Source organism: Taudactylus pleione, unplaced genomic scaffold (genome assembly GCF_031769625.1).
Source record: "Taudactylus pleione unplaced genomic scaffold, aTauple2 ptg000095l, whole genome shotgun sequence".
In the NCBI taxonomy this organism is placed as follows: Eukaryota; Metazoa; Chordata; class Amphibia; order Anura; family Myobatrachidae; genus Taudactylus; species Taudactylus pleione.
The window spans coordinates 19,010,682-19,026,752 of NW_028284497.1; the positions used below are offsets into that span (position 1 = coordinate 19,010,682).

General features: G+C 39.3%; 2 pseudogenes; one reads left to right on the forward strand and one right to left on the reverse strand.

The window, feature by feature from the left end:
• Nucleotides 1–446: 446 nt before the first annotated feature.
• Nucleotides 447–563, reverse strand: LOC148526659 (5S ribosomal RNA; annotated as a pseudogene).
• An 8,359-nt stretch (nucleotides 564–8,922) lies between these two features.
• LOC148526660 (5S ribosomal RNA) lies at nucleotides 8,923–9,039 on the forward strand (annotated as a pseudogene).
• Nucleotides 9,040–16,071: the final 7,032 nt, after the last annotated feature.

The following is a 16,071-nucleotide window of genomic DNA, read 5'->3' on the forward strand; positions in this document are numbered from 1 at the left end:
GGGACAAAAGAAAAGGGAATGATTCTGCACAGAGCTAAAGAGTAATCTATATAATAATAAACCAACCATCTCATAATCATGAAAAATTATCCATATTTAGCATATGTTGGTGGTGCACCCAAAGCCCCATATATACGTACACAAAGTATGGAGAGAGAAGTAGGGCTATGGTCTGGGGCACTCTTTAAAGTATAACTAATGTCATTAAAACGTAACTTTTAATAATATCAATAAAATTGTAATGTACCAAAGGATATTTATAAAATTAGAATTGGATGGTATAAGTCCATCCTATATATAGTAATTATCATATACAGAAATTTCTGAAGGCGAATTTATTAATATATGCACAGTCCCATTTTAAATGTGGTTAAAATAGGTAATACTGTTAACTGAAAGAAATATTGTCTGACCAAGTGGAAAAACAATCCCAATTTATATATTCTTATCTACAGCACCTGGTCTTCCCTGGAAGTCACCTTCCAAGTACTGATCAAGCCAATTACAATTTAGCTTCCAAGATCAGACGAGATTGGGCAATCAAGTAATGTATGGCTGTAGATATTATGGGAAAAATTACACACTTATGGATCAGACCAATATATATGTAGGACTAGTTAGATTTAAGCAGTCCATTTGTTGAAAAAGTAACCATAATTAAATAAAGAATGCACAGGCAGACTCTATTTGCAATTTAAATCTGTATATTAAATCTCATGATGTTGATATATGCTAATATAGCCTATTAGTTCCATAACAAGGCAAAGCATATATTGTAAATATATCTACAGAGCCATATAGCCAAATGCTTCAATAAGTAAATTTAACAGGTAGTGTTACTGTGTTACTACCAGGAGTACAACCATGTATCAATTGATTAATTAGTGGACAACATTAGTTATTCAGTCCAAAATCACACCACTCAGCATATGTATGAAGCGAGATACATGTAAAAAAACCTGTGTACATTAGCTCTCTATCTATATATATCTCTCTCACCATGCTCAGCTAAAAATATACCTAGCACAACAGCGCTATTGCACTACATGTAAATCAATACAATCAGCTGAACCATGCATTAGAGAGACTCTGCTGTGTGATGGTGCATATACAATACCGCTCCTGCTATCAGTTTCCAGAGAAAGTCCAACCCATATGCTGGCTGGAGAACTGTGCATAAATCAGTATGGAAGGACGCGCGTTTCGCCCGGCTGAGGGCTTGTTCACCTCATCCACATCCCATAATTGTGTTACTTCTGTATAAATACCCTACACCATTATCTCAGCAACCTATGATTCTCTAGTAGGCGGTAGCTCATCCAAGGGCAACGCCTTCATCGGTCTCAGCTGATCAGTCAAGGAACCAATAGGATGACATCCAGCGCAATGCATGTTGGTTAATGTAGTCAAATCCCGTGCCGTTTTGATCAATTGACGGCGGTTACACAATTTCGCCCTACCAGATCCTATGTTTAGGGTCAGCCAACCAGCTAGCACAATGCATGCTGGTTGATGTAGTCTAACTCCACACTGTTTTAACATGCATTTGATGGGCGGTTACACAGTTCCGCCTTACTAGATCATGTATAGGAGACACACAACAGTGTGACGCTACGCACACTGGATAATGTAGTTTTATTATGACTTAATAATTAATCCAAAATTGATACAGCAATAAATATCATAATGACCAGAGGAGAAATAAATAAGGTGCAGAATCTAATCCACATATTGCAGAGGATATAAAAGTTATCAAGACTAAGTGCCTATCAATGGTAATAAAAGTAAATAAAGAAAAAATAAATAAAAAAAGAAATAAAAATTGATAAATAATAAATAAAGAAAAATTACAGGGGTATGGAGGCAGAGATATTCCGCTATATATGCTAGTAAATGTAGTCTCGTCCAGCAATAGGAATAGCTAGACGTAGGCAGTTATGGAGACGATAATTTCACCCCATAATGTCATATGATCGGATCCAAATATAGAAAGCCTCATTATATTAGACTTATACCTATAAATGGTATAACATTGTGAAGTCATAAACTGTTACGAAGGAATAAAAATTAAAAAGAAGGAAAAAAGAAGAAAATAGAAAATAATTCTGTTCATGCTGGATGATGTAGTCTTAACCAGTAATACAAAATAGAACAATACAAGAAAATATAAATCCTGCCCCAATGATATAATGGGACCAGGCATTCATTCTTGATGAAACCACTCGGTTAGTAAAATAATACATTTTTTATTCTAACTGGTTGCAGGTGTAAAAACCTTAGGTGAAAAAACTCAAAATGTCTATGGTGAATAGAATGTGTAAAAGAGATTGACGTGTGAGCCAGTCTAATAAAAAATATTGAATAAAACATATGATTATGGAGTGATATCTCCATAAATTAATAGTTCTGCATAGGTCATACAGAATAAAGTGACAAAATGCATAATAGGTGCAAAGATGTGAAAATGAAATAGTACTATAAAAGATTATAAAAGAATGTAAGATATATCCAAATTGGATATAATGGGTGATACAAAATAAATAAATACATGTGAGATAAAATGACACAGTGCTAAATATAAAAAGGTGAAAGTGCAAAAATTAAAAATAAATAATTTAAATAGAATATAAAAATGGCAAATTATTAAGATCAAAACACATGATTAAGTATATGTTCAAATATATATTCACAAAGAAAGGCAAGATAATATAAACCCTAAAATAATAAAAATACGTAAAAACTATCTAAATGTATAAAACAATATATACTGTAATAGTTCCAGTTTGTCCGAATAGGTAATAGCAATAGGCAAATTAAGATTACAAGAATACACCATAATTTATGTACTCATTCATGCCATGTGGATTCAAAGCACCTAGTCTAAATGTCCATCTACTTTCACATCTGATCAATTCTTGTATGAGATCACCACCCCGTATACCCAAGCTCACTTTTTCCAGACCGAAAACTTTCAGGTCCTTTGGGTTATCATTGTGTTGGGTATGAAAATGGCGAGCTACTGAGGTAAGTTTCTTAAATTTGGTGATATCCAACTGGGCATTCCGGATATTTCCTGCATGTTCCAATATACGCTGTTTGAGAGTCCTAGAGGTCATCCCTACATATTTAATATCACAACTGCAAGTGAGACAATAAATAACACCCATAGTGTTACAGTTAATAAAGTCTCTTATCCGGATATCTGATCCATATTTGTCTCTGACGGTGTGACATTTGTTCATGTATTGACACGCTTTGCATGTGCCGCAAGCATGGGAACCTTGTGTCTTATTCTCTCCTTTGGGAAATCTGACGTAGTGACTTTGGACAAGAGTGTCTCTCAAGATTTTCCCTCTACGCCACCCCATAGTCACCTTTTGATCTAGAACTTGGGATAAAGCATTGTCCAGATGAAGAACTGACCAATGTCGTTGGATGATATCCCGAATATTTCTCCATTCATAACAGAAATTTCCTATGAATCTTATTGTGTCTTTTTTAGTTTTTTCTTTTGTTCTCTGACTTGTCTGGTTTTTATCAGTAAAGATCAATTGATCTCTTTGGGTGTCCTTAATGCTTGCTTGAGCTCACTTAATGCATCTCTTACTATAACCTCTTTCAATTAGTCTGTCCCTTAATTCAAAACTCTTAGAATGATATATTTGTGCATCAGAACAGTTGCGTTTCAATCGTAAAAACTCACCCTTGGGTGCTCCCAAGACCTAATGTCCATTCTAATCAAGCATAACCATATCATACTCGATGAGTGTGAAAAAGAAATCGAGACACTTGGGAAGAAATTGGAAAATTGGGAGAAGGAGTCAAACTTTAAGAAAACTGTAGAAAAGCACAAACAAGAATTAGAAATGTACGAACAGGAGATCATAGAAAGGAAAAAGCTCAAATTCAACAGGGATAAACGGGATTTCCTGTCCGCAAATATTTTCAAATGGAGCAAATCATTCAGACCCAATTACAAACCTCAAGAAACACACACCTCATCGGAGATGGAGTCATCAGGAGGGGAGGAATTTTCAGATAATAGAAATATATCCCATATATCTCGCTCGCGACAAGACAGATTTGATGACCAACTCCCATCAACTGCTTTTTTAGGACTAAGCAGAGGGGGACGTACCAAATTTTGTGTAAAAGGAAAACAAGGCGGAGTAAGAAGAAATGCGGAAGAACATCTAGAATGGGACCATCAACCTCCATCCAGATACTCAACCAGGACACGGAAGAAATAATTGACAAATCCAATTTAAAGATCATCAATTTATCTGATCTGATCTTAACTGAGGCAGAAGAATCAGTACTTAATAAGGGTCTTTCTTTCTCCCCTACACGATCCTTTGATAGATTTGGTTGGGAGAAGGATTTAAAACTATTTGGCCGCAAGTTGTTGCTTAAGAAATACTTCTCCAACCTGAGGAAGGAGCATAGCGATGGAACAACTGCTAGCCTGATAGATCCAATATCTGGTGAAAGTATGGACTTGGCAGAGGACGAATTACAAGCCCTAAATACACTGGAAGAACTCTTAAAAGAAGGTAATTATATTCATGAATCTCAGAAAAGACCAGCAGTTAAGAAAAAAATCAACTTTCTTTCCTCCCGAATCCATCAGCCCGGAAGTTAAAATCTTCCAAGAGTTAGTATCGAAGGATCTAGATGCTTTATACATGAAAACCAAGCGTCAAGCACGAGTTCAAGGTAATCTTAATAAACAGGAGTATGAAGCCCTTAAGAACATCAGGAACTGGAAGGGAGTCGTCATTAAACCTTCTGATAAGGGTGGTAATGTTGTTATTTGGCCAACAGATATGTATGTGCAGGAAGCAATGCACCAACTTAATGATGAAGAGTGTTATAAAAACATCCTCTTCAATCCAACAGGTAACTTCACTACATTATTTAACAACATGATCGAAAAAGCTAAAAGTGTTGGTGTTATCTCAAAAGAAGAATATGAGTATTTGAGAGTGCAGAACCCAAGAGTCCCTACTCTCTACTTACTCCCAAAAATTCACAAGAATCTTTCTGACCCACCAGGGAGACCCATAGTCTCCGGGGTGGGAGGTCTTTCGGAGAACGCAAGTAAATTTGTTGACCTACATATTCATCACCATGTATTGGGCCTAACATCTTACATACAAGATACATCAGATATCCTCAGGAAGTTGCATGATGTCAGGGTGGAGAGACAGCACTACTTGGTCACGTGGTATCACTATACACATGCATTGATCATGCTTTAGGGATTGAGGCGACTGCATACTTCTTATGAATGGAAGAGCCTTGCCCATTCCACCAATTTCTTCTAGATCTTTTGGAATTCATTTTGACCAAGAATTATTTTACTTTTGGGGACCGCTTCTACCTGCAAATGAGAGGGACGGCAATGGGGGCTGCTTGTGCCCCCACCTATGCCAACCTCTTCATGGGCAGGTGGGAGCTGGAATATGTTTTTGGAGAGTCTTTGGATTGTTACACAAGATTTGTTGGAGGTTGGTGGAGATACATTGATGACATCTTTATGATATGGGAAGGAGATGAACATTTACTCTGTGAATTTATTCATGAACTCAACAATAACAAGGAGAATATCAGACTTACCTATCACTATAGTCAAGAATACATATCTTTCCTGGATCTGAAAATCTGCAAATCAACTGACGGGACTATACATACTGAACTGTACCGGAAGGATACGGCAACTAACAGTTTATTACATCAGACCAGTGCACATTTTCCGCCTACAGTTGAGAATCTCCCCAAGGGTGAGTTTTTACGATTGAAACGCAACTGTTCTGATGCACAAATATATCATTCTAAGAGTTTTGAATTAAGGGACAGACTAATTGAAAGAGGTTATAGTAAGAGGTGCATTAAGTGAGCTCAAGCAAGCATTAAGGACACCCAAAGAGATCAATTGATCTTTACTGATAAAAACCAGACAAGTCAGAGAACAAAAGAAAAAACTAAAAAAGACACAATAAGATTCATAGGAAATTTCTGTTATGAATGGAGAAATATTCGGGATATCATCCAACGACATTGGTCAGTTCTTCATCTGGACAATGCTTTATCCCAAGTTCTAGATCAGAAGGTGACTATGGGGTGGTGTAGAGGGAAAAACTTGAGAGACACTCTTGTCCAAAGTCACTACGTCAGATTTCCCAAAGGAGAGAATAAGACACAAGGTTCCCATGCTTGCGGCACATGCAAAGCGTGTCAATACATGAACAAATGTCACACCGTCAGAGACAAATATGGATCAGATATCCGGATAAGAGACTTTATTAACTGTAACACTATGGGTGTTATTTATTGTCTCACTTGCAGTTGTGATATTAATTATGTAGGGATGACCTCTAGGACTCTCAAACAGCGTATATTGGAACATGCAGGAAATATCCGGAATGCCCAGTTGGATATCACCAAATTTAAGAAACTTACCTCAGTAGCTCGCCATTTTCATACCCAACACAATGATAACCCAAAGGACCTGAAAGTTTTCGGTCTGGAAAAAGTGAGCTTGGGTATACGGGGTGGTGATCTCATACAAGAATTGATCAGATGTGAAAGTAGATGGACATTTAGACTAGGTGCTTTGAATCCACATGGCATGAATGAGTACATAAATTATGGTGTATTCTTGTAATCTAAATTTGCCTATTGCTATTACCTATTCGGACAAACTGGAACTATTACAGTATATATTGTTTTATACATTTAGATAGTTTTTACGTATTTTTATTATTTTAGGGTTTATATTATCTTGCCTTTCTTTGTGAATATATATTTGAACATATACTTAATCATGTGTTTTGATCTTAATAATTTGCCATTTTTATATTCTATTTAAATTATTTATTTTTAATTTTTGCACTTTCACCTTTTTATATTTAGCACTGTGTCATTTTATCTCACATGTATTTATTTATTTTGTATCACCCATTATATCCAATTTGGATATATCTTACATTCTTTTATAATCTTTTATAGTACTATTTCATTTTCACATCTTTGCACCTATTATGCATTTTGTCACTTTATTCTGTATGACCTATGCAGAACTATTAATTTATGGAGATATCACTCCATAATCATATGTTTTATTCAATATTTTTTATTAGACTGGCTCACACGTCAATCTCTTTTACCCATTCTATTCACCATAGACATTTTGAGTTTTTTCACCTAAGGTTTTTACACCTGCAACCAGTTAGAATAAAAAATTTATTATTTTACTAACCGAGTGGTTTCATCAAGAATGAATGCCTGGTCCCATTATATCACTGGGGCAGGATTTATATTTTCTTGTATTGTTCTATTTTGTATTACTGGTTAAGACTACATCATCCAGCATGAACAGAATTATTTTCTATTTTCTTCTTTTTTCCTTCTTTTTAATTTTTATTACTTCGTAACAGTTTATGACTTCACAATGTTATACCATTTATAGGTATAAGTCTAATATAATGAGGCTTTCTATATTTGGATCCGATCATATGACATTATGGGGTGAAATTATCGTCTCCATAACTGCCTACGTCTAGCTATTCCTATTGCTGGACGAGACTACATTTACTAGCATGTATAGCGGAATATCTCTGCCTCCATACCCCTGTATTTTTCTTTATTTATTATTTATCAATTTTTATTTATTTTTTTATTTATTTTTTCTTTATTTACTTTTATTACCATTGATAGGCACTTAGTCTTGATAACTTTTATATCCTCTGCAATATGTGGATTAGATTCTGCACCTTATTTATTTCTCCTCTGGTCATTATGATATTTATTGCTGTATCAATTTTGGATTAACTATTAAGTCATAATAAAACTACATTATCCAGTGTGCGTAGCGTCACACTGTTGTGTGTCTCCTATACATGATCTAGTAAGGCGGAACTGTGTAACCGCCCGTCAAATGCATGTTAAAACAGTGTGGAGTTAGACTACATCAACCAGCATGCATTGTGCTAGCTGGTTGGCTGACTCTAAACATAGGATCTGGTAGGGCGAAATTGTGTAACCGCCGTCAATTGATCAAAACGGCACAGGATTTGACTACATTAACCAACATGCATTGCGCTGGATGTCATCCTATTGGTTCCTTGACTGATCAGCTGAGACCGATGAAGGCGTTGCCCTTTGGTGAGCTACCGCCTACTAGAGAATCATAGGTTGCTGAGATAATGGTGTAGGGTATTTATACAGAAGTAACACAATTATGGGATGTGGATGAGGTGAACAAGCCCTCAGCCGGGCGAAACGCGCGTCCTTCCATACTGATTTATGCACAATTGTCCAGCCAGCATATGGGTTGAACTTTCTCTGGAAACTGATAGCAGGAGCGGTATTGTATATGCACCATCACACAGCAGAGTCTCTCTAATGCATGGTTCAGCTGATTGTATTGATTTACATGTAGTGCAATAGCGCTGTTGTGCTAGGTATATTTTTAGCTGAGCATGGTGAGAGAGATATATATAGATAGAGAGCTAATGTACACAGGTTTTTTTACATGTATCTCGCTTCATACATATGCTGAGTGGTGTGATTTTGGACTGAATAACTAATGTTGTCCACTAATTAATCAATTGATACATGGTTGTACTCCTGGCAGTAACACAGTAACACTACCTGTTAAATTTACTTATTGAAGCATTTGGCTATATGGCTCTGTAGATATATTTACAATATATGCTTTGCCTTGTTATGGAACTAATAGGCTATATTAGCATATATCAACATCATGAGATTTAATATACAGATTTAAGTTGCAAATAGAGTCTGCCTGTGCATTCTTTATTTAATTATGGTTGCTTTTTCAACAAATGGACTGCTTAAATCTAACTAGTCCTACATATATATTGGTCTGATCCATAAGTGTGTAATTTTTCCCATAATATCTACAGCCATACATTACTTGATTGCCCAATCTCGTCTGATCTTGGAAGCTAAATTGTAATTGGCTTGATCAGTACTTGGAAGGTGACTTCCAGGGAAGACCAGGTGCTGTAGATAAGAATATATAAATTGGGATTGTTTTTCCACTTGGTCAGACAATATTTCTTTCAGTTAACAGTATTACCTACTATACCAGGGACGTCAGACTAGTGCACTGCCTTATGGATGATCAAGGACAAAATCCAGGTATGGGAAGGGAGGGGGCGCAAAATTACTGCCTTGCACTGGGTGACAGATATCCTAGTTTCGGCCCTGTACTTTCACAGTATAAACCAACTACACTGGGCCGTGACTTCCGCCCTTATAGAGTAAAGTCCATATCCACTTGCAGGGATTCCTGGTGAAGTTTGTGGGTGTCTTAGACTCTGCGCCAGGGTATTTGTTTGCGCCAATTCCACCTGTTTACAATTATCATCTGTTTGTGTGCATACTCTGATACACTTGCTGTCTGATGTGAGCTCCAGGGTTATTGTAATATAGTCTGTGTATCTCACAGTGCCAACACATCGATGCCTCTCATTGCATGCTTCAGGCTGTTCCCACAGTGCCAACACATCCATGCCTCTCATTGCACACTTCATCCAGTGCCAGCACGTATATACATCTCATTGCACACTATGCGCTGTCAGCACATATGTGTATCTCATTACACACTACATGCTGTCCAAACAGTGCCAACACCTCCGTATATCCTATTGTACACTTTGCACTATTTAAACAGTGCCAACACTTCCATGTACCTAATTGCAAGCTATGCATTGTACAAACAGTGCCAACACATCCATGCACTTTGTTGCACAATATGTACTGCTCAACCAGTACCAACACCTTTGTGCACCATATTAATACTACCCGCTGTACAAACATTGCCAACGCATCTGTGTACATTGTGGCATGCTACCAAAATACCACACTTTGTGTACTCAACTGTACCTTTAGCAATTGTGCCTACTGTATTAAACACCTCAGGGTATATTCCATGGCTACCACCTCTCGGACTACTGCAGCTATACCTCCCCGTAGAAGCAAAATCCTAAGGCTTCACAGTTGTGCTCTAAGGACTAAGATATATAATTACTGGAGGGCAGAAACTACTGTTTTTCTGTGAATTCAGGATGACCAGCATTAGATGCTAACTTTGATTATTGTGGTTTCCTTTTTCTTTACATGCAGAGTATAACATGTTGAAGTAGTTGAGAAATTGCCTTTTTTAGTTAATAGTTAAAGAGGTGCTGCAGCAGCTGAAGTTAAGAAGTGTATTTATTTGCCAACATAACTGTAGTCTATTGGTTATTCATCATAATATTGATAAAAGACAACTGCATACTGTTTTCATCTCATTTGTGTGGTATTGTATGTCATTTGTACGTATAATGTTACAGTAATAATTTTTTTTTACTTGTTTGCCACTTATTCTTTATTGTGTGAAACTTCATATCATTTGTAAGCTGATACATTAGTTATTTCTGCATACCTTTTCCCTGGACCTACATCCTCTTATCCCCTTTAATACTTTTGCCAGATTTTTCTGCTTATCAAGATTGTCACATTAAGTCATTTTACTGTGTACAGGACTAACCTCTCTGCTACAGTCTGAGACGGACAAAGTAGATGTAGTCATTGCCCGGAGAAAGAAGATCCACTGGAGCTGCCATCTCTATTGTAACATACCATCTATACCTAACTTATCTGTGCCCACACTAACACCTTGGGGTGTATATTTTGAGCAGTTGATTTAACCATTTTTACTATGCCACTTTGACAACAATTATAAAACATGGGTACTGCAAAAAAAATAATAATAGATTTTATTCTTTTGCAAATAATAGTGTCATTTATGCATTCTACTTTAACAGAATGTTCTAGCATAATTTTGTTGTTTGTTGTGATATAACATGGCAGAAAACCGTTCAGTGCAGGCACTGCACCTAAGCGACCTGAAGGACTGAACACTAGACGTTCAGTTTTTCAGATCGTCTAATGGATAGGCCCCTGAAGCAGTAAACACTAGTAAATGTTAAAGTCAAGGTGAGTAGTAGTCCCAGCAGTGCGGAGCAATGCTAGGCTGCATCTCCGCATCAAAGAGGCTATAACAAAGGCAAATAGCTCTGGTTATTTTTGTATGCACTGGTGAATTAGGAAGGCTACTCACACATGCAGTAGGCAATAATCAGTTCTGGGATGGGTCTTTAAATATGAATGTAAAACTTGGAATGGACTCCAGTGACTAGTCTCCAAGAGGCAATATACAGTAAACGGGCTAGCAGCAACAAGAAGCTGAATCAATGGGGATGAGAGAGTCCAAGCAGCACACAACTGGAGCACTTCACTCTGGAACCTTGGACTGGACCTAAACTAACTACTGTAACTCTCTCTCTCTCTCTCTCTCTCTCTCTCTCTCTCTCACTCTCTCAGCTAGACTGGCATACTTGCCTGTAAGGTCGGTATCTCTCTCTGTTAAAGGTGCAACTTGCTCTTTGAGACTTAAGACTATAATTGGGGATGTGTAACCCTTCTCATCTGTACAGTTTTTAAGTACTGTATACTTTTTCTTCTCCTCTATCTGGTTGTTAATGCATGTGCATACAGTACTCACTCTCACTGTGTGTTTTCTCCTTAGTAGGCTTAGTAGCTGTACTGGCAGTGGTACCACAGGGTATTGTGTCTGACCCAGAAAAGGCTACAGTTCCTCTACCACACTCCTACAATTTTCCTTTTTCCCATGTTTGAGAGCCAAAGACACATCTTATTTACGCAACTCATGCATGCAATGGCACTGGATAGCCCCAACTTCTAACAACTCCTCCACTGTCAATTAAATCCCAGGACCCAGCGAAAGCCTGAAGGTGAGTGCTTGGTTCCGGGGTTACATCTTAGCGTGATCTACATTTCTTATAATTTTTTTTTATATAAAGTCTTGGTCGGTAAGAGAAGTCAATAGTTTACAAATGGAAGTCTTATTGTTACACCTTCCCTTTATCTACTTTATGTTTTGTCTGTTTGCAATTTATTAAGTACAGAATTGGATTTCAATTATTGAATATTCGGAAAAGGAATATTTTTTAAATGACACCATACTCATTTCATTATTTCTTTCCTTGGCACTGACTAAAACTCGGCACTCAGATACTGACTCAGCTAGGATCAATTTGTGGTCATCCACTGGGAAAGAGTTCAAATGTAAAAATGTGCTAATTCTGCCTCTCTCTCTCGATACCAAAATAAATTGAGCATATCTTTCACTTCTTTGTTATAACTAGGGATGAGTGGGTTTGGTTTCCTTAAAACCAACCCCCCACCCAAATTTCTGGTTTCCGACAGGATCCGAGTCACAACTCGATTATTTTCGTTGGGCTCCAATACCAAGATGAGGCAAAACGTCATCTTCATGGCGCCAGATCTCGCATGTTTTGAATTGCGTAAAAAAGTCCCTCCCTCGTGTTTGGGTGCCATTTCAACCTAGAGATCTGATAGAGAGGGTGTGGGCAGGCAAGGCTCTTAAGGTGCCTACACACTAGATAACTCGCAAATCATGTAATGTTGTCAACGATTTCCCTTGATCTCCCCGGCAACTCCCCAGCGCACCCGGACATACAATATCATGCTTTTTAACTGTGCAGTCTGACCAAAGACCTGACCAATGACCTTAATCTCGTTAACAAGATTGCCAGATCTTGCTGCATGTAGGTATGATCTGAGGATACGACAAACGAACCACAAGACCACGTATCAGGATCATTATAGTTTATGGACAGTACACAATTTGCACGATTTGTTGTTCTGATGCGTCCAAATCAGCCAAATCGTCCAAAAAATCATCTAGTGTGTAGGCACCTTTAGTTGTGATTGTAAAAAAACAGAAAGTGGTTATTTATTTATTACATGTATGGCTTTGCATTTTATCTCTCTTGTACTATGTTAGTATTCACATGGGTGGAGATGGTCCTTGCCTGCCCCACGTGTTACTTGTTTTACCACAAGTGTATTTTTGTGACAAATACTTTTGTTGTCCTGTGCCTATCCCTTCTCCCAGGGAACTGTAAACATACCTCATTCTATTTTACTGCTGCACCAACAATTTGCCATTTTGTATCACTGTTTTGGTGCCAAACCACAAAATTGATAAATCTTTCCCCTCCACGTGATGTTGGCCCAAACTTACTGTAAGGCTGAATTTGTTTGGCGCTCTTACATACCGAAGAAGAAGGATTTTTACCTATTTCTTGTCTGTTCTGTTCACAACTCCTACTCCAGGATTGACTGGACACTGTTGGATAAATGGGCCCTTCAACTGACTAATTTTATAAAAAATATTACTAATAACTTGGTCTGATCATGCCCACCTATTGTGGGTGTGAGACCCTAATTTTAAAAATCCCCATTGAGAACTTGGAGGCCCTCTGACCACATTTTACATTCTCAAGAGGCTTTGCAAGCCCTAGCAGATTCCCTAACACTTTACAAAGACACAACTTCTCCAGGTGACATTTAAATTTTTAATTACTAGCTGATATATAGGTTGTTGCCCGGGTTGAAGACTGGTACCTGATGTACAACTGCAGCCTTTATTTATTCATATTGACCTCACCTATAACCCCATTCCATTGATCCTGAAAAGGGCCCCACTGTTTGTTAACATGCATGCAAACAGTGGTGTAACTATCGTGGGTGCAGCTGTTATGGTGCCTGAGCTGCCTCTGTAGCCTGGGTGTCAGCGATGTTGAATTGGTGCTGGCCCGCCAGCTGATTACAGCTGGCGCACTGCCGGCAGTCATGGAGTGACAGAGTCGCCAGTCGTGAGGCAATTAGAGCTTGGAGACCGGGGCCAATCAGCAGTAGCAGCTCCTGATTGCCTGCCGGTTCGCGACTAATTGGCTCACGACCGGCATCAGATTCAAATTGCGCTGGCACTGTCTGTCCATGTCTGTCACTGCCTGCCGGTGCACCAGCTGTCATTAGCTGGTGGCCCAGCCCCAAATCCACACCTGCTAGCTGCTGATGGCATGCATGGAGGTGAGAGGCTGCTGGAGGGACACGGGGAAGTGAGTTGCTGGGGTGGCATTATGTGTAAGGGGCACTACTATTGTATGGAATAATATGTTATATGGGGCACTACTACTACTACTACTACTACAGTATGTGGCATAATCTGTAAAGGGTATAATGTGACATAAGGTATAAAATGCATCACTGTGTAGGGTAAGATGCATTACTGTGTGGCATAATGTATAAGGGGTACTACTACTGCATGGCATAATGTGTATAAGGGTACTGTGTGGCTTAACCTGAATGGGCTCAGTGTGGCATTACCTGAATGGGTTCTGTGTGGAAGCAAATGTATGTGGTTTTTTTTACCTCTGGAGTGGCCCTTTTAAGATCTTGCTATGTGGCCCACAAAGTTCTAGTTACACCCTTGAATGCAAACACAGATACTCTGGAATTAATATGAACCTACATGAGTCATCAAGTTTGCTCAGACTGAGGTTAAAATAATACTTTTGTTGCATTCTCACATATTTTGTCAGACTGCCAATTTCCACTGAAGCCAGCCCCAGAACCTGTGTAATTTAATAGTGTCCCCATTTTTAGAGGTTGTGTGACAGTGTGTGGCCCTGGCGAAATTGAAACCTAGGCAAAAACCTAATCCTGGTCACACCACACCACCATGCCAAATTTGGTGAAGCTAGGTCCAAAACTGTGGCTGTGCATAAAGGACCATCAGATGGACAGATAGACAGAGAGACATGCTTTCTCGCTTATTATATAGATTGGTGTTCCTTGAAAGTTGTACTCCATGGAACAGCTGTCAGGTTGCAGCCTATGATCGGCCATTACTCGCATCAGCACCGGCTTTCCCTGACCTCTCAAGCGGTCAGACGCCAGGTGCGGCAGCGAGTGACGCACTGAGGATTATACCTGGGGTCTGCTGGACATCAATATGCTCGCTCCGTGATTTGGTTCCTGCAGTTACCATCATGGGTGCAGCCATGATAGTCTACATCACCTGATTGCCCTTTACCCAATCTGTACAGGAAAGTTTCCAAATGTATTTTTGAACAATGGGCCTGATTCAGACCCGCTCGCGAGCGCTGAGCGCTCGCATGCGGGTTGATGGTGCCCTAGTGAGACCCAAGCCATCGCTATGGGTCTCACACCAAAGGGGGCGTGCTGTCAATGGTGAGTGACAGCACGCCCCCTTTGGTGGGCGTGGCTGACCAGACGGAGGCGTTCCCATGGGAACGCCTACCATCTGGGGCCGGCCCCACTGACATCACTAGTGATGTCAGTGGGAGTGCTTTTGGTCTGATAGAGCACCCCTGGGCTTGCGGCAGCGAGACCCTACCGCAGGGTCTCGTCACAAGCCCGATGGTCGTGATGGTCTTGACCATCGCGACCATCTTTTTGGCCGCTCACATAAGCTGTGGGTGGTCACCCACAGCTATGCTAGCGGCCAGGAGGCCGCTCCAATTTTAGGTAGGAGGGCCCTGATTCAGAGCAAGCTCTCTTGTCAGAGCGTCCGGCTCTGAATCAGGCCCAGTCTTCCATGCCATTTTTGGGGCACATCATATCAGGAAATTCCCTTCAAATGGATTCAGAGAAGCTAATAGCCATCCAAGACTGGCCCCAACCGAACTCCTTGAAAGCTATCCAACGGTTTCATGGCTTCTCTAATTATTATGGAAGATTAATTTTAAACTTTTCTACTATTGTTGCTCCCATCACGGCTCTCACTAAGAAGGGTGCTAATCCATTTCATTTGCCTCCTGCAGTGGTGGCTGCCTTCCAAGCAGTGAAAACAGCTTTTTCCAAAGCTCCAATTCTTTGTCAATCACAACTTGAGAAACCCTTCACGTTAGAAGTCGATGCCTCTTCGGTAGGAGTGGGAGCTTTACTGTCTCCAGTGGCTGAAGATGGGAAGAATCATCCTTATGGTTTCTTTTCTCGAAAATTTTCCCCAGCCGAGAAGAATTATGCCATAGGGGATCAAGAGTTGTTGGCTATGAAATTGGCACTAGAGAAATGGAGACACCATTTGGAAGGCGCTAAATTCCCTATTACAATCATCACCGATCATAAGAATCTCCTTTA